The sequence below is a fragment of the Suricata suricatta genome, chromosome 17 (assembly GCF_006229205.1).
Source record: "Suricata suricatta isolate VVHF042 chromosome 17, meerkat_22Aug2017_6uvM2_HiC, whole genome shotgun sequence".
Classification (NCBI taxonomy): domain Eukaryota; kingdom Metazoa; phylum Chordata; class Mammalia; order Carnivora; family Herpestidae; genus Suricata; species Suricata suricatta.
Genome location: NC_043716.1, coordinates 58,018,293 through 58,029,407, shown reverse-complemented (window position 1 = coordinate 58,029,407; position 11,115 = coordinate 58,018,293).

Below are 11,115 nucleotides of genomic sequence, written 5' to 3'. Positions count from 1 at the left end.
GTGTCGGACAGAGAGACGGACGGTGGGGTGGCAGCAGCCGGAGCGGAGGCGGGGCCCGGCCCGAGTGTGGGGGGCGGCGTCGGGCTGAGCGGCACAGGTGGAGGTTAGGGAGGCGTGAGAATTTTTAAGCAGGGCTTTCTAAATCTCAAACACACAGGAAATCACGCTGTGAGAGAAAAGGTGGAAGGGCCAGGAAACTGAAAATAAAAGGAAGCGACAGAGACATAACCGTGTCTTCTGGGACAGACCTGGTGTCAGTCGCACCTCGGGGACACCAGGGCTCTGGGCGCCCCGAGTCTGCGTGCCTCCGCCCGCTCCCTGGGGAAGCTCCGAACGGGGAACTTTGAGACAGGCCCGGGGCTGCATGGCCCTGGGAGCAGCGGCGGCAGAGGGCTGTGAGGGTCATGGTTGAGGGGGGCTGCCCTCTTCTCCGGCGGGACAGACCACACCCCTCAACTGCCGCAGCTTCGGCTCTGCAAACGGTGTCTGGCCAGGCACACGCTGGGGACCCTCGTTCTGTCGGCGGCGCAGGTGCCCAAGGAGACACGCGCCATCGTCACCCTGGTTTGTTGAAGGAAGAAGCCACGTCCGGAGGGGGGGTTCCAGCCCGAGGCCACAGCTGGTCCCGACAGCCTTCTGGCCCAGAGGTCCCCCACCGCTGGCTATGGTAGACCAAAGAGGGGTTCTGGTGTCATGCACAGAAGCCCCTGACAGCCCTCCCAAGGAGCTCAGAGTCCGGAGGAGGGGCCTCCGGGGCCTGCTGGCCGCCCTCAGACCCCAGGCCGCTCGGGGCAGGAAGCAGGATGGTCACCCCAGGGCCCTGGGGACAGTGACCACCGCAGGGCCTGGTTCTGCGGCAGGCGGGAAGGGTCAAGGCCGGGCTCTGGAGTCTCCAGCCGGCAGTGCACCGGGCAGCCCCTGCCCCTGTGGCTTCTGTCCCCGCCCGCGTGTCCATCCTGCCCCAAGCCCGCTGGGCCCGGTGAGCGGCTCCGAGCGCATCGGGCCGAGTGCTGCAGGCTTCGGCGTGGTGGTGTCACGGTCCAGGAATGCAGGACGGTCTGGGGTCCTGGCACGAAGGCTGGCAAGGCACCAAGAATGTGCCTCGTAGAAAGAGAATTGTGCATTTGGGGAATATGCGTAATAAACCCAGCGGATGCCACTGATTCTGTTCGCCCTGCCGAGAGCCAGGGCGACAGCCAAGGGCCACGGCTGTGCCTTCAGGACAAGAACCCAGTGCTGGCCCCCAGCACTGCCTGGGTCCCTGTCTTCCGGGGGCCGTGTGGGTGTGGCGTGGGCCGCAGCCCCAGGGGCGGGACAAAGGCGGGGCTCAAGAGGGAGTGTGTGCGGCCCGGCAGAGCGGCTGAATGACCCCATTGTGCTGAGCGGCCGAAGGGGCAATGAGGCGGCCCCGGGGGGAGGGGGGGGGAGAGACGTGACCATCGTAACTTCTGTTCCTTTGTGGAGGCGCCGCCCCTGTCAGAAAACTCGGAAGTCCCAGCCACGCAGGGTGAGCGGCATGACCTCAGCACCCAGAGCCGACCCCTGCTCTCGTCCGGGTGCACGGCTGTCGGAACTGCTTCAGCCACGCGTGTGTGTGCGTGTGTGCGCGCGCACGCACGTAAGCAGGGGCACGTGTATATGTTACAGTTTCTATGCAACATAAAATTTCCCGACTCGGCCACCGGGACGCTCGGGTTCTCGTGAGCCGCCTCCGCCCCGTCATCTCCAGACTCTTCGTCCTGTGAGACGGTCGCTGTCTCCGTTGAAGCCCAGCTCCCCACGCCCTCCCCCTGCCTGGCCCACCCCGCGCCCCGTCTGCGCTCTGTCTTTCTCGGGCAGGACTCCTCTAGGGGCTCCCAGGAGCGGAATCCTGCAGGGTGTCCGACCACGCCGCGCGGGTCAGGACTCCCCTTCGTGCAGCTGCGTCATAGTCCACTGAATTATGGTCCTCGTTTTGTTCATCCATCCGACCTCGATGGACACTCAGGCTGCTGCCCCGTCAGGAACAAGGCCGCTGTGAGCAAGGTTTTGTTCAAAACAAACAACACACGTTTACTCTCTTCCAAACGTTCTCATTTTCCTGCTGGACCCTGTGGACTCGGGACTTGGGGGAACCAGCCCCGTGCAAGGGTTCTCCGGCTTTCACCTCTGGAGGGTCAAAGTCCCTCCAGCCTCGCCATCCTGAGTCCGAACGTCTTTTCTCCGACAACAAACAAGCAGGCAAGCTGGCACTGCCAGTCCAGGTGCGGGGACCGGAAGCCACGCTTGGGGGTGGGCGCAGGGCACCTCCGTCCACTTGTGCGGGGGCCATACACCACCTGACAGAGAGAGGGGTGCTGGCGTGCGCCCTCTTTACCTGATGGGTCCTCTACCGTCTGAGAGCAGGCGAGAGAGGGCAAGGGCTTCATGGCCGAGCTGGGACCTATGGGAGAAGGAGCCTCTTGCGGGGTCGGTCAGGGCCAAAGCTTCTGTTTTCCAGAGCCATAGGCTGGGGTCCAGGGCCTCTGACCCTCGTGCGTGACTTGACCACACGAACCATTTTTTTGTTTCTCTGGGTCTGCACATTTGGGCAGTGAGTACTCAAGGGGGATTAATTTCCCTTTTTTCTCATAATTGATTGACCTGTGGCCCGTGGAACGGTGAGGTGGAAGTAGCCAGCTTTTAGCAAGTTTCCCAAAGTCGGACCCAACAGGAGAACAAGATGTGCCTCAAAGCTGGGTGAGGCACGGAGGCTCCGGCAGGGGGTCTGGGGAGAAGCCCCCGGGTCTGCACCCGGGCTGGTGTCGGGCCCTGGCCCTGAGCCGCCGGGGCAGCAGGCGCCCACTCCCTCCCCCTGTGAGGTGCCGGAAGTCTCCGGGAGGTGCGGCTCGGCGGGGGGCAGGGGCTGTGGGGCCCCTCCCTAACCCACTTCTGAGTTGAGGAGCTTGGTTTTTAAAATCACAAAATGACTATTGTTCTCCTCCTTATCAAAGTACCCATTGTTCGAGACCCAGGGGCGATCTATTTTAATCTTTCGGTGTAGATAATTTTCTCTACTTGTATACACATACAGATATGTTTTCAGGCTTTTCAATGTTAGGATCACAGTAAATATCTGTTTTCTGGGTTGCTTTTTAAAATGTAATGTCTTGCAAGCATATTTCCGTGACCACGAATGGAGGCTGGTGTTTGCATTGGGTTTTATTTTGCGAATACAATCGATGGATTTAGGGCTTGAATCTCCTCTTTTCCGTGAATTATAAATAACACCACCAGGACGGCCTTGCTCTCCTCACCCCTTTCTTCTCACGACCCCCGAGTGTGAGCCCTCGGCGGCTGAAGAGGCAGGACGTGGCCCCCTCCCGGCCCCATCCCGGTGGCTTCCGTGGACGGGGGAGCCGGTGGGGCCTCGTGCTCTGGGCCCCCCGGGGTCCCAGCTTGTGGCAACACGTCTGAGATGGTCTACAGGGAGGGGAGAGCGTGGGCGCCGGGTCCCGACTGCCCCCCCCCCCGCGCCCCCCGCAGTGCGGCCCGGGCCTCTCTTCCGCCAAAGCCTCTTCAGCTGTATGAGCATGGCCTCTGCCTGAGAGGGGGCGCCGGCCTGTGTCCCCGATACTTCTGCTTTAATGACAAGGACACTAGAACCAGAGGGACGCACACCGAGTCCCTCCCTCCTGGCCAGCCTGTGAGGGCCAAGGGCTGCCGCGGGGGCTGCTGTGTGACAGGCCGTGGAAAGCAGGTGACAGCTGGAGTTGTGACCAGGCTGAGGGCCCATGGGCTTCGCCCTGGCTACTTCCAGACCCTTCAGCCCGGCCTGCCCCACACGAGGGACTCCCCCCCTGGCTGCCCCAGCTCTGGGCACCGTGGGCTCCAGACTGTTCAGACCCCACCAGGCCCATCACGGAGGCCAATCTGCTGCCGTTTCAAGTCGGCTGCTCACTTTGAAACCCAGGAAGTCCGGTGATAACATCACCAGGGACAGAGCCGGGTCTGCTGCTAATTACCATTTGACATTCTGGCCGAGTCCAGCGTGGGGGGACCATACAAAGCCATTCATGCAGCTCAGGGTGACATCAGATGCAAGCCCCCACCCGTGGGCAGCATGTCCCCCATGAGGCCGCCTGCAGGGTGTCTGAGGTTATTGCAGAGGGAGAGGCTGGTGGGAGAGTCATCCTCCTGGAGAAGGAGCTGGTCTGGGGCAATGCCATCTCCCTGAGACCCCGGGGTGTGGCAGGGTTTTCGGGGAGGAGGTGTGGGCTCCAGAGCCCAAGGCCTTGGTGCCTGCGCGAGGCTCTTGGGTAGGTGGCCAGGAAGGGTGTGTGGCCCCAGGGTCTGGGGGAGGAGATGCCTTCCCCGCCTTCTCCCTGACTCCAAGGAGAATGCAAGACACACGCGTCACATGTGAGTCACACTTGGGAACCAGGGGTCTGGACGAGCCTCCAAAGTTGTCTTCTCTCCGAGGGTCAGTGTTTGACCACTTATTTGAGGAATATTTTCCTCTGGTTTTTTCCTGCATGGACAGATTTAATGAGCAGTTTTCGTCTTTGATTCATCAGCAGGGTAAGGTCACAACCAAGAGAGGACAGATTCTAGTTTATTCTGCTACCGAGAGCGGGCGGTCTCCAGAGCATCACCGTGAGGACCAGACGCCAACGCCCCTCTCTCCAGACGGATCACAGGAAAATGATGAAGGTCCAGTGCTCAGAGGCCAGTGGTCAGACCCTCCCTGCCTGCTCCGGCTCCTAGACCCTGCTCCCCGACTGGGGCAGTCCGCTGTCTGTGGGGCCAGATGCTAAGGCCAGGCCGAGCACCGGGCCATGTCCGCATCCCGGGGGGGAAACCACGCTCGGAGCATCGCTCGCTCGGCCCTAAGAAGGGGCGGCGCCCTGGTAGGCGTCCTAGCACGGTGAGCCCTGAAAACATGCCGCTAAGTGGGAAGGGCTGGACACAAAAGGCCACATGTCATGCAGTCCCATTAACGAGAAGGGTCCGGAGCAGGGAAAGAAGAGAAGAGACAGAGCAGACCGCTGGCCGCCGGAGCTGGGGAGTAGGGGTGGGGAATGAGTGCAAATGGACACAGTTTCTCCTTTACGTGATGACCATGTTTTGGACCTAGAAAGAGATGATGATTGTACAACATGATGAATGCACTAAATGTCACTGAATCATACACTTTATTTATTTCTATTTATTTAATTTGAGAGAGAATGAGCATGAGTGGGGGCCGGACAGATTGAGAGACAGAGAGAGAGAGACAGAGAGAGAGAGAGACAGAGAGAGAGAGAGAGAGACACAGAGAGAGAGAGAGAGAGAGAGAGAGAGAGAATCCCACGCAGGTGCCGCACTGTCAGTGCAGAGTCCGACCTGGGTCTCCGTCTCACAAATCATGAGATCAGTCATGACCTAAGTGGAAACCAAGAGTCAGACGCTTAACCCACTGAGCCACCCAGGAGCCCCTGAATTATACACTTTAAAGTCCTTAAAACAGTTTATTTTATATGCGGATTTTACCTCAATTAAAAAGAAAAGCTGTTTGCAGAGTCCCCTGCGGCCAGAGCACCGAAGGCTCCGAGGGCAGCGCACCTCCGTGTGTTTGTGGACCCCAGAGGGAACCGTAGGCTTACAGTGTGACATCGGAATGTGCCCCTTCTCCTCTGGCACTGCCCCTCCCCAAGAGCTAGAGCCGGGACGGGAAGAGGCGGAGCCAGGAGGAGAGGGGGCGGGGCCAGGGAGGGAGGAGGAGCTGAGGCTATGTAAGCAGACGCGTCCTTGCAATATTTCCTAGGTTTAAGATGACGATTTCATTTTTAAAAATAATGCTACGTTGTTTTCATAAACAGCTGTATTTGAATCACAAAGTCACGTCCATCCATTTGCACTCGCGCTGGAGCGCGCACCCGTGCACGCGCCCTGTCTGGAGCTGACTTGCGGGAGCCACGGGGGACAAGCGGTGCTCTAACAACGGTCCAGATGGCCCCGTAGGGGGCGTGGTTAAGTCTGAAGGGTGGGGTCAGGGCCACAGGAGGGCCAAGTGGTCAAGGTCTGCAGCCAAGGTCTTCGGAAGAGACAGGAATGTAGTCAGGCTGGGAAAGGGGAGGAGACCACATGGGTCAGGGCTGGGGGTGGGCCAGAACTCAGGGACGGCTCAGAGCACGACGCCCCCCGCCCCCCACTGCGGAGGCAATAGCTCTCCTTCAGGAAGCTGGCGAGGGGCATGGTCACCTTTGAGGGGACAGCCCTTCCCTTGGGGAACACGGTGGTTCAAGCCCCGAAGCAGCCAGGCAGCCCATCGCCTGACGGCCACCTGCTCGGTGGCAGGCCAGGCACCCAGAAGGAATCAGAACTTCTGTTCCGAGCTTGCAAATTCAGAGAGAAAACCGTTCTCGGCCTCGCAGTCGGTGTGAGGAGGGCTTCGCGCCCCCGCTGATAAGCGCCGCCTGGTTCGCACGGGCCCTTTAGAACCGTCTGGGAGACCCAGGACCTTTCTCCTGGAGCAAAAGTACTCCGACTCGGGAGCCAAATATCCGTCCAGCTCCCTCTTCTTGGATCGCACAGCCTTGGTGAGCGGGGCTTTGCCTCTGGAACAGGCCGCAGATGGAAGCTTAGCCAAACTGGAAACAGGGCAGTCACCAAGCCATTGTGGCACTTCCCGGTGGCCGGGTGGCTGGGGCCGAGCCGGGTGAGCACCTAAGTCTCGGCCAAACTGGAGGTTAGACACTGAGGGCTAAGCTGGATTTCAACACCCGGAAGACTGCGTTTTAGACATTTAACCACCAATTAATTATAAGCAACTGTGTTGCCCACAAGACAATGGTCCGGAAACTCCACACAGCCCTGGTCAAGAGCCCGCCTCTGGCCATGCAGCCCCGGAGCCGGGGCGCCCACTGCCCAGCAAGCACTTGAGACTTTTTCTCCTCCGCCTCCAGCTGTTGCCCACGAGGAGCCCCGGGCTCCGTGACCCGGCATTCGAGGGGAGCCCCTTCAACCCGGAAAGGGGGAGCGGGTGCGGTGAAGGCCCCCGGCGGCTGGCGGCCCCTTGGAGCCTGGGCCTCTGCTGCCTGCGGCCCACGGGCCCCACACATGTCCGTCCAGGTGACACGGTACGCTGTTGGGAAGGTTTTTAATTAAAAAGAGGTTTTTTTCAATGTTTTTCTAATGTTTTCTTTATTTTTGAGAGAGAGAGAGAGAGAGTCTGAGCCGGGGAGGGGCAGAGAGGGAGGGAGACACAGAATCGGAAGCAGGTTCCAGGCTCTGGGCTGTTAGCACAGAGCCCGGCGCGGGGCTCAAACCCATGAACCTCGAGATCATGACCTTAGCCGAAGCCGGGCGCTCAACCAACTGAGCCACCCAGGTGCCCCCAAGAGAGTTTTATTTGTGTGTGAGAGAGAAGGCAAACGGAGGAGAGGGGCAGAAAGAGAGAAAAAGAATTGTGAATTCTGACCTGAAAACTCACATTTCTTTCCTGTCATGACTCATGTTGGGGGGGGGGTAGAGGAAGGAGGAGATAACAAAACAGAAGTGTCCCCTCCTCCATCAGTGGCTTCCCTCTCAAACCAAAAGTCTTGTAGGGATTTTCTTCAGACCACCTTTTCCTCCCTGAGGAGCTTCAGACCGGCAGTGAGGGTGGGGGTACTGTGCTCACTGGAAACAGCCTCCGGTGGAGAGGGGCCGGGGGCTCGGCCTCCTGCCCACCCACTCGGGCCCCTCAGTGCTGGCTCTCCGCGGTCCTGGGGTTGGTTTGTGACAGCTTGGACATCTGAGCAGCTGAGGTTTGGCACTATAGAATTCTGGTGTCTTTCGTGGGAGCCGGGACGGTTCAGGCCGACTCAAGGGTCTGCGTTTTCCTGGGAGCTTGTCCGAGTCACACTCAGGTCAGGGCTATGCTGGACCCGCAACCTTATTCAGTTTTTGCACAGTGACGTTAAAACTCACAAAAGGTCTGAGGGGGTGAAGAAAACCTTTTCAGCTTTGGAAATTCGCTACTTCCCAATGGTGAAGACAGCTTGCAGGGTCATTAGTTGTGTTATGAACTTGCTAGAAGTTCAAGGGTGAAAAGGCCCTGCCATGGCTCCTATACTCTACCCCTGCTCAGTGATAAATGCCCAAAGTTCTAGTGGGGACAGAGGCTGGACACGGCCCCAACAGGCCGCAGAGGGGCCCTAGAGCCTTTGCACCCAAATGCTCTTGCTCAACTGGACACCCCCTAAGATGCAGCAGCTTTGATTCTGAACGGCATCCCGAGCAGGGGGAGCGGGGGTGGGGGGGGGGTGGCCAGCAGAGCCCGCTTGTCCCGGAGAGTAGAGACCCCTCACGTGCAGATGCTGAGGACCCTGCAGGTTCTGTTCCCGGGGTGCCTGTCTGACCTTAACCACTCTCCATGGGGACAGCGAATTGGAAAGGCTGGCTCCTAGCTGACCTCTGGGCTGCGTTTCACAGGCTGTTTGACTTCGGACAAGTTGCCTGGCCCCTCTGGGCCTTAGTGAAGGCACTTGCTCTTCAGGGCACGGAGGTCAGCTGTGCAGGAGGCCTTCCTCACGTGGCCCCCTCCCCTGGGCAGGATGCTGCCCTGAGCCCCGCTTCTCCCCAGAGCTCTGCGGTGGGGTCACCGTGCTCGGGGGACGTCTGGTGGGCCAGCCAGGGGGCTCAGTGCACGGCCTCTGCCAGTAAGGCAGACAGGTTAGCAAGCAGGAAATTTCCAGACGATGCAAACCTCCCGCAGCTGACCCCAGGACTCTGTCCGGCGTCGTGGCAACTGGGTGGCTGCGGGCTGTCTCCACGGCAGCGGCCCCTCCCGCTGCCACTCCAGAGCCCTCATTAGTTTGAGGGACCTGTTTGGCGTTGCCGTGGAGCTGGACCCACAGGGCGGCCGAGGCCAGAGACTCCAGACTCCCGGTGTCAGAAGTAAATTAAAGGCGGTGAAGAATGAGCGTGTGATCCAGGGGCCAGCCGGGACCCCTGGACGACTGCGGCCCGGCGGCTTTGTCGGGCCTCGCCCAGCTGACAGGCAGCCCCCGTGGGCAAACACCGAGAAAACTGCGACCAGGCACAGGCTTGTTGACCAAATGTGAAAAAAGAAGGTGGCAAGCCTGAGAAAGGGCCGTGAGGGGCAGACAGCAGGACCGCTGCCCCCGGCTCTTGATCGGCGCTGGCCGGGCACTTCCCACGCTGGCTGGACACAGCGCTCCTCGGCCTCCGGGGCGGCGCCTGGTCCTGTGTAAGCTGAAGGGTCTTGCTCTCGCCCCGGGGCAGTCTGCCCTGGCCTTCCTCGGAGGCCTGGGCACCCTTCCAGCAGCTCGGACCCTAGCTCGGCTCGCCCCAGGGCGGGCGGCAGCGGGCGGGCACTCCCGCCAGGGTGCCACAGCCGTCCCTGGGGCGTACTTCTGGGGGGCCGGATCTCATGGTTGTCTGTCACCCTGGGCAGGACTGAGGGTTTGGCCCAGAGAAGACGGGCTGGGAGAATGTCAATACAGATGAACAGTAGAGGCCCAGTCAAGGCCAGAGTCAAAGGCACATGTGTGCTGTCTGGAACAGGCCTAGAATGGTGGGGAAGGGGTCTTCTGGGATGATGCCTTGGACTTGGAAGATTGAAACCAAAGCATCTGAAGGTCATGCAGTGACGCCGAAGGAGTGACAAAGAAAAACGTAAGACTCACAGCCCAGAAATTAGCTCACTAAGCAGAGAGGCCAACGTACGTGGTCCACTCAGCAGGATAGTCCCACGTTTCCCGGGGCCCAGAGTCGGGCAGGTGCTGTGGAGACAGCAGGTCTAGCCCGTGAGCGACAACGGTGAGTCCCAGCCTCACCCCGCGGGGTGTCGCCTCAGGTGAGCCTGGCCCACGGAGGACATGAACCACAGAGCGGAGGAGTCAGGGAGGGTCTGCATGCGGGTATTTCCTGCACTGAGCTGGGTCTCAGGGAAGCCCCACCTGATACTGGGGTCAACGCCGGCTGTGAAATCCTGGCAGGGAGACTGCATGTAAGAGAAGCCCGGACGTCCCGGTACAGGCCGCTCCCTGTTCTGGAATTCGGTCTGGATACACGGGGGAGATGAGCGGCTTCTCCAGGGGGAGTTTACAAAACCCAAACCTCTGCGCCAGGCCTGTTAGCAGGCTGTCACTGCAGAACAAGACAACCAGCAATATTGACCACTTGCTGGCCTCCTGGCCCCTATGGATCAGGAATGGGGACTCGCGTCTGTGGAGAGCGTGCGGGTGGAGGCTGGCCATCCGTCCTCGGGCCCCGGGGCACTTGCCGGCCGCCTCTTCAGTGGCTGCCGCAGCAGCCTGGCCCTTGACCTGAGGCTCTGCCTTCGGTGCGCTCAGAGGAACTGAACAAAGCCGAACACTTTTCCTTGCCTGCGGGACTTGCTAGACACGTCAACATGCAAATATTCCTGTGAGTCTCCTTAAGCGAAGGGGACCCCGCGCGGGCCTCGGGTGCGGGCATGACGGTTTTAGAACGTTTCTGCACATTGACACCACTCCCTCCAAAGAGTGGGCTAGGCCGCTGCCCTCGAGCAGGGAGTGGGCTGCGGTGCTGGGAGCTGCCGGACGGGGCCAGGGAGAGGGCAGCTCCCGCCTGCCTCTTGGGTCAGCGGCCCTGTCGTAGGAGGCTCACGTGGCCTGAGCCAGGCTCACGGTGGCCGGGTCAGAGGCCTCGCACCAACCCCTGGCCCCGGCTGCCGGCCACGCGAGGAGCCGCCCTGGCAGGGGAGCCCCGGCCCGGATCCGGCCCGAGGACGGATGGCCAGCCTCCACCCGCACGCTCTCCACAGACGCGAGTCCCCATTCATGATCCATAGGAGCCAGGAGGCCAGCAAGTGGTCAATATTGCTGGTTGTCTTGTTCTGCAGTGACAGCCTGCTAACAGGCCTGGCGCAGAGGTTTGGGCTTTGTTCTGGAGGAGATGGGGGCGTGGGAGGTTGTCACGTGTGGCACGGGCATGGCAAGAGCCCGTGAGGGTTTGGAGAAGCCTCACAACAGCCAGATGGACGGGCTGGAGCCGGTAGTGTGTGAGCGTGCGGGGCTGCTGCGTCCACCCCTGCCGGGCTGAGAGACCGTCCTCGGGAAGCGTGGGTTCAGGTGAGCAGGGCTTGGGGGCAAGACAGGGCTAACCTTCCCTCCTGCTTGCGTAGGC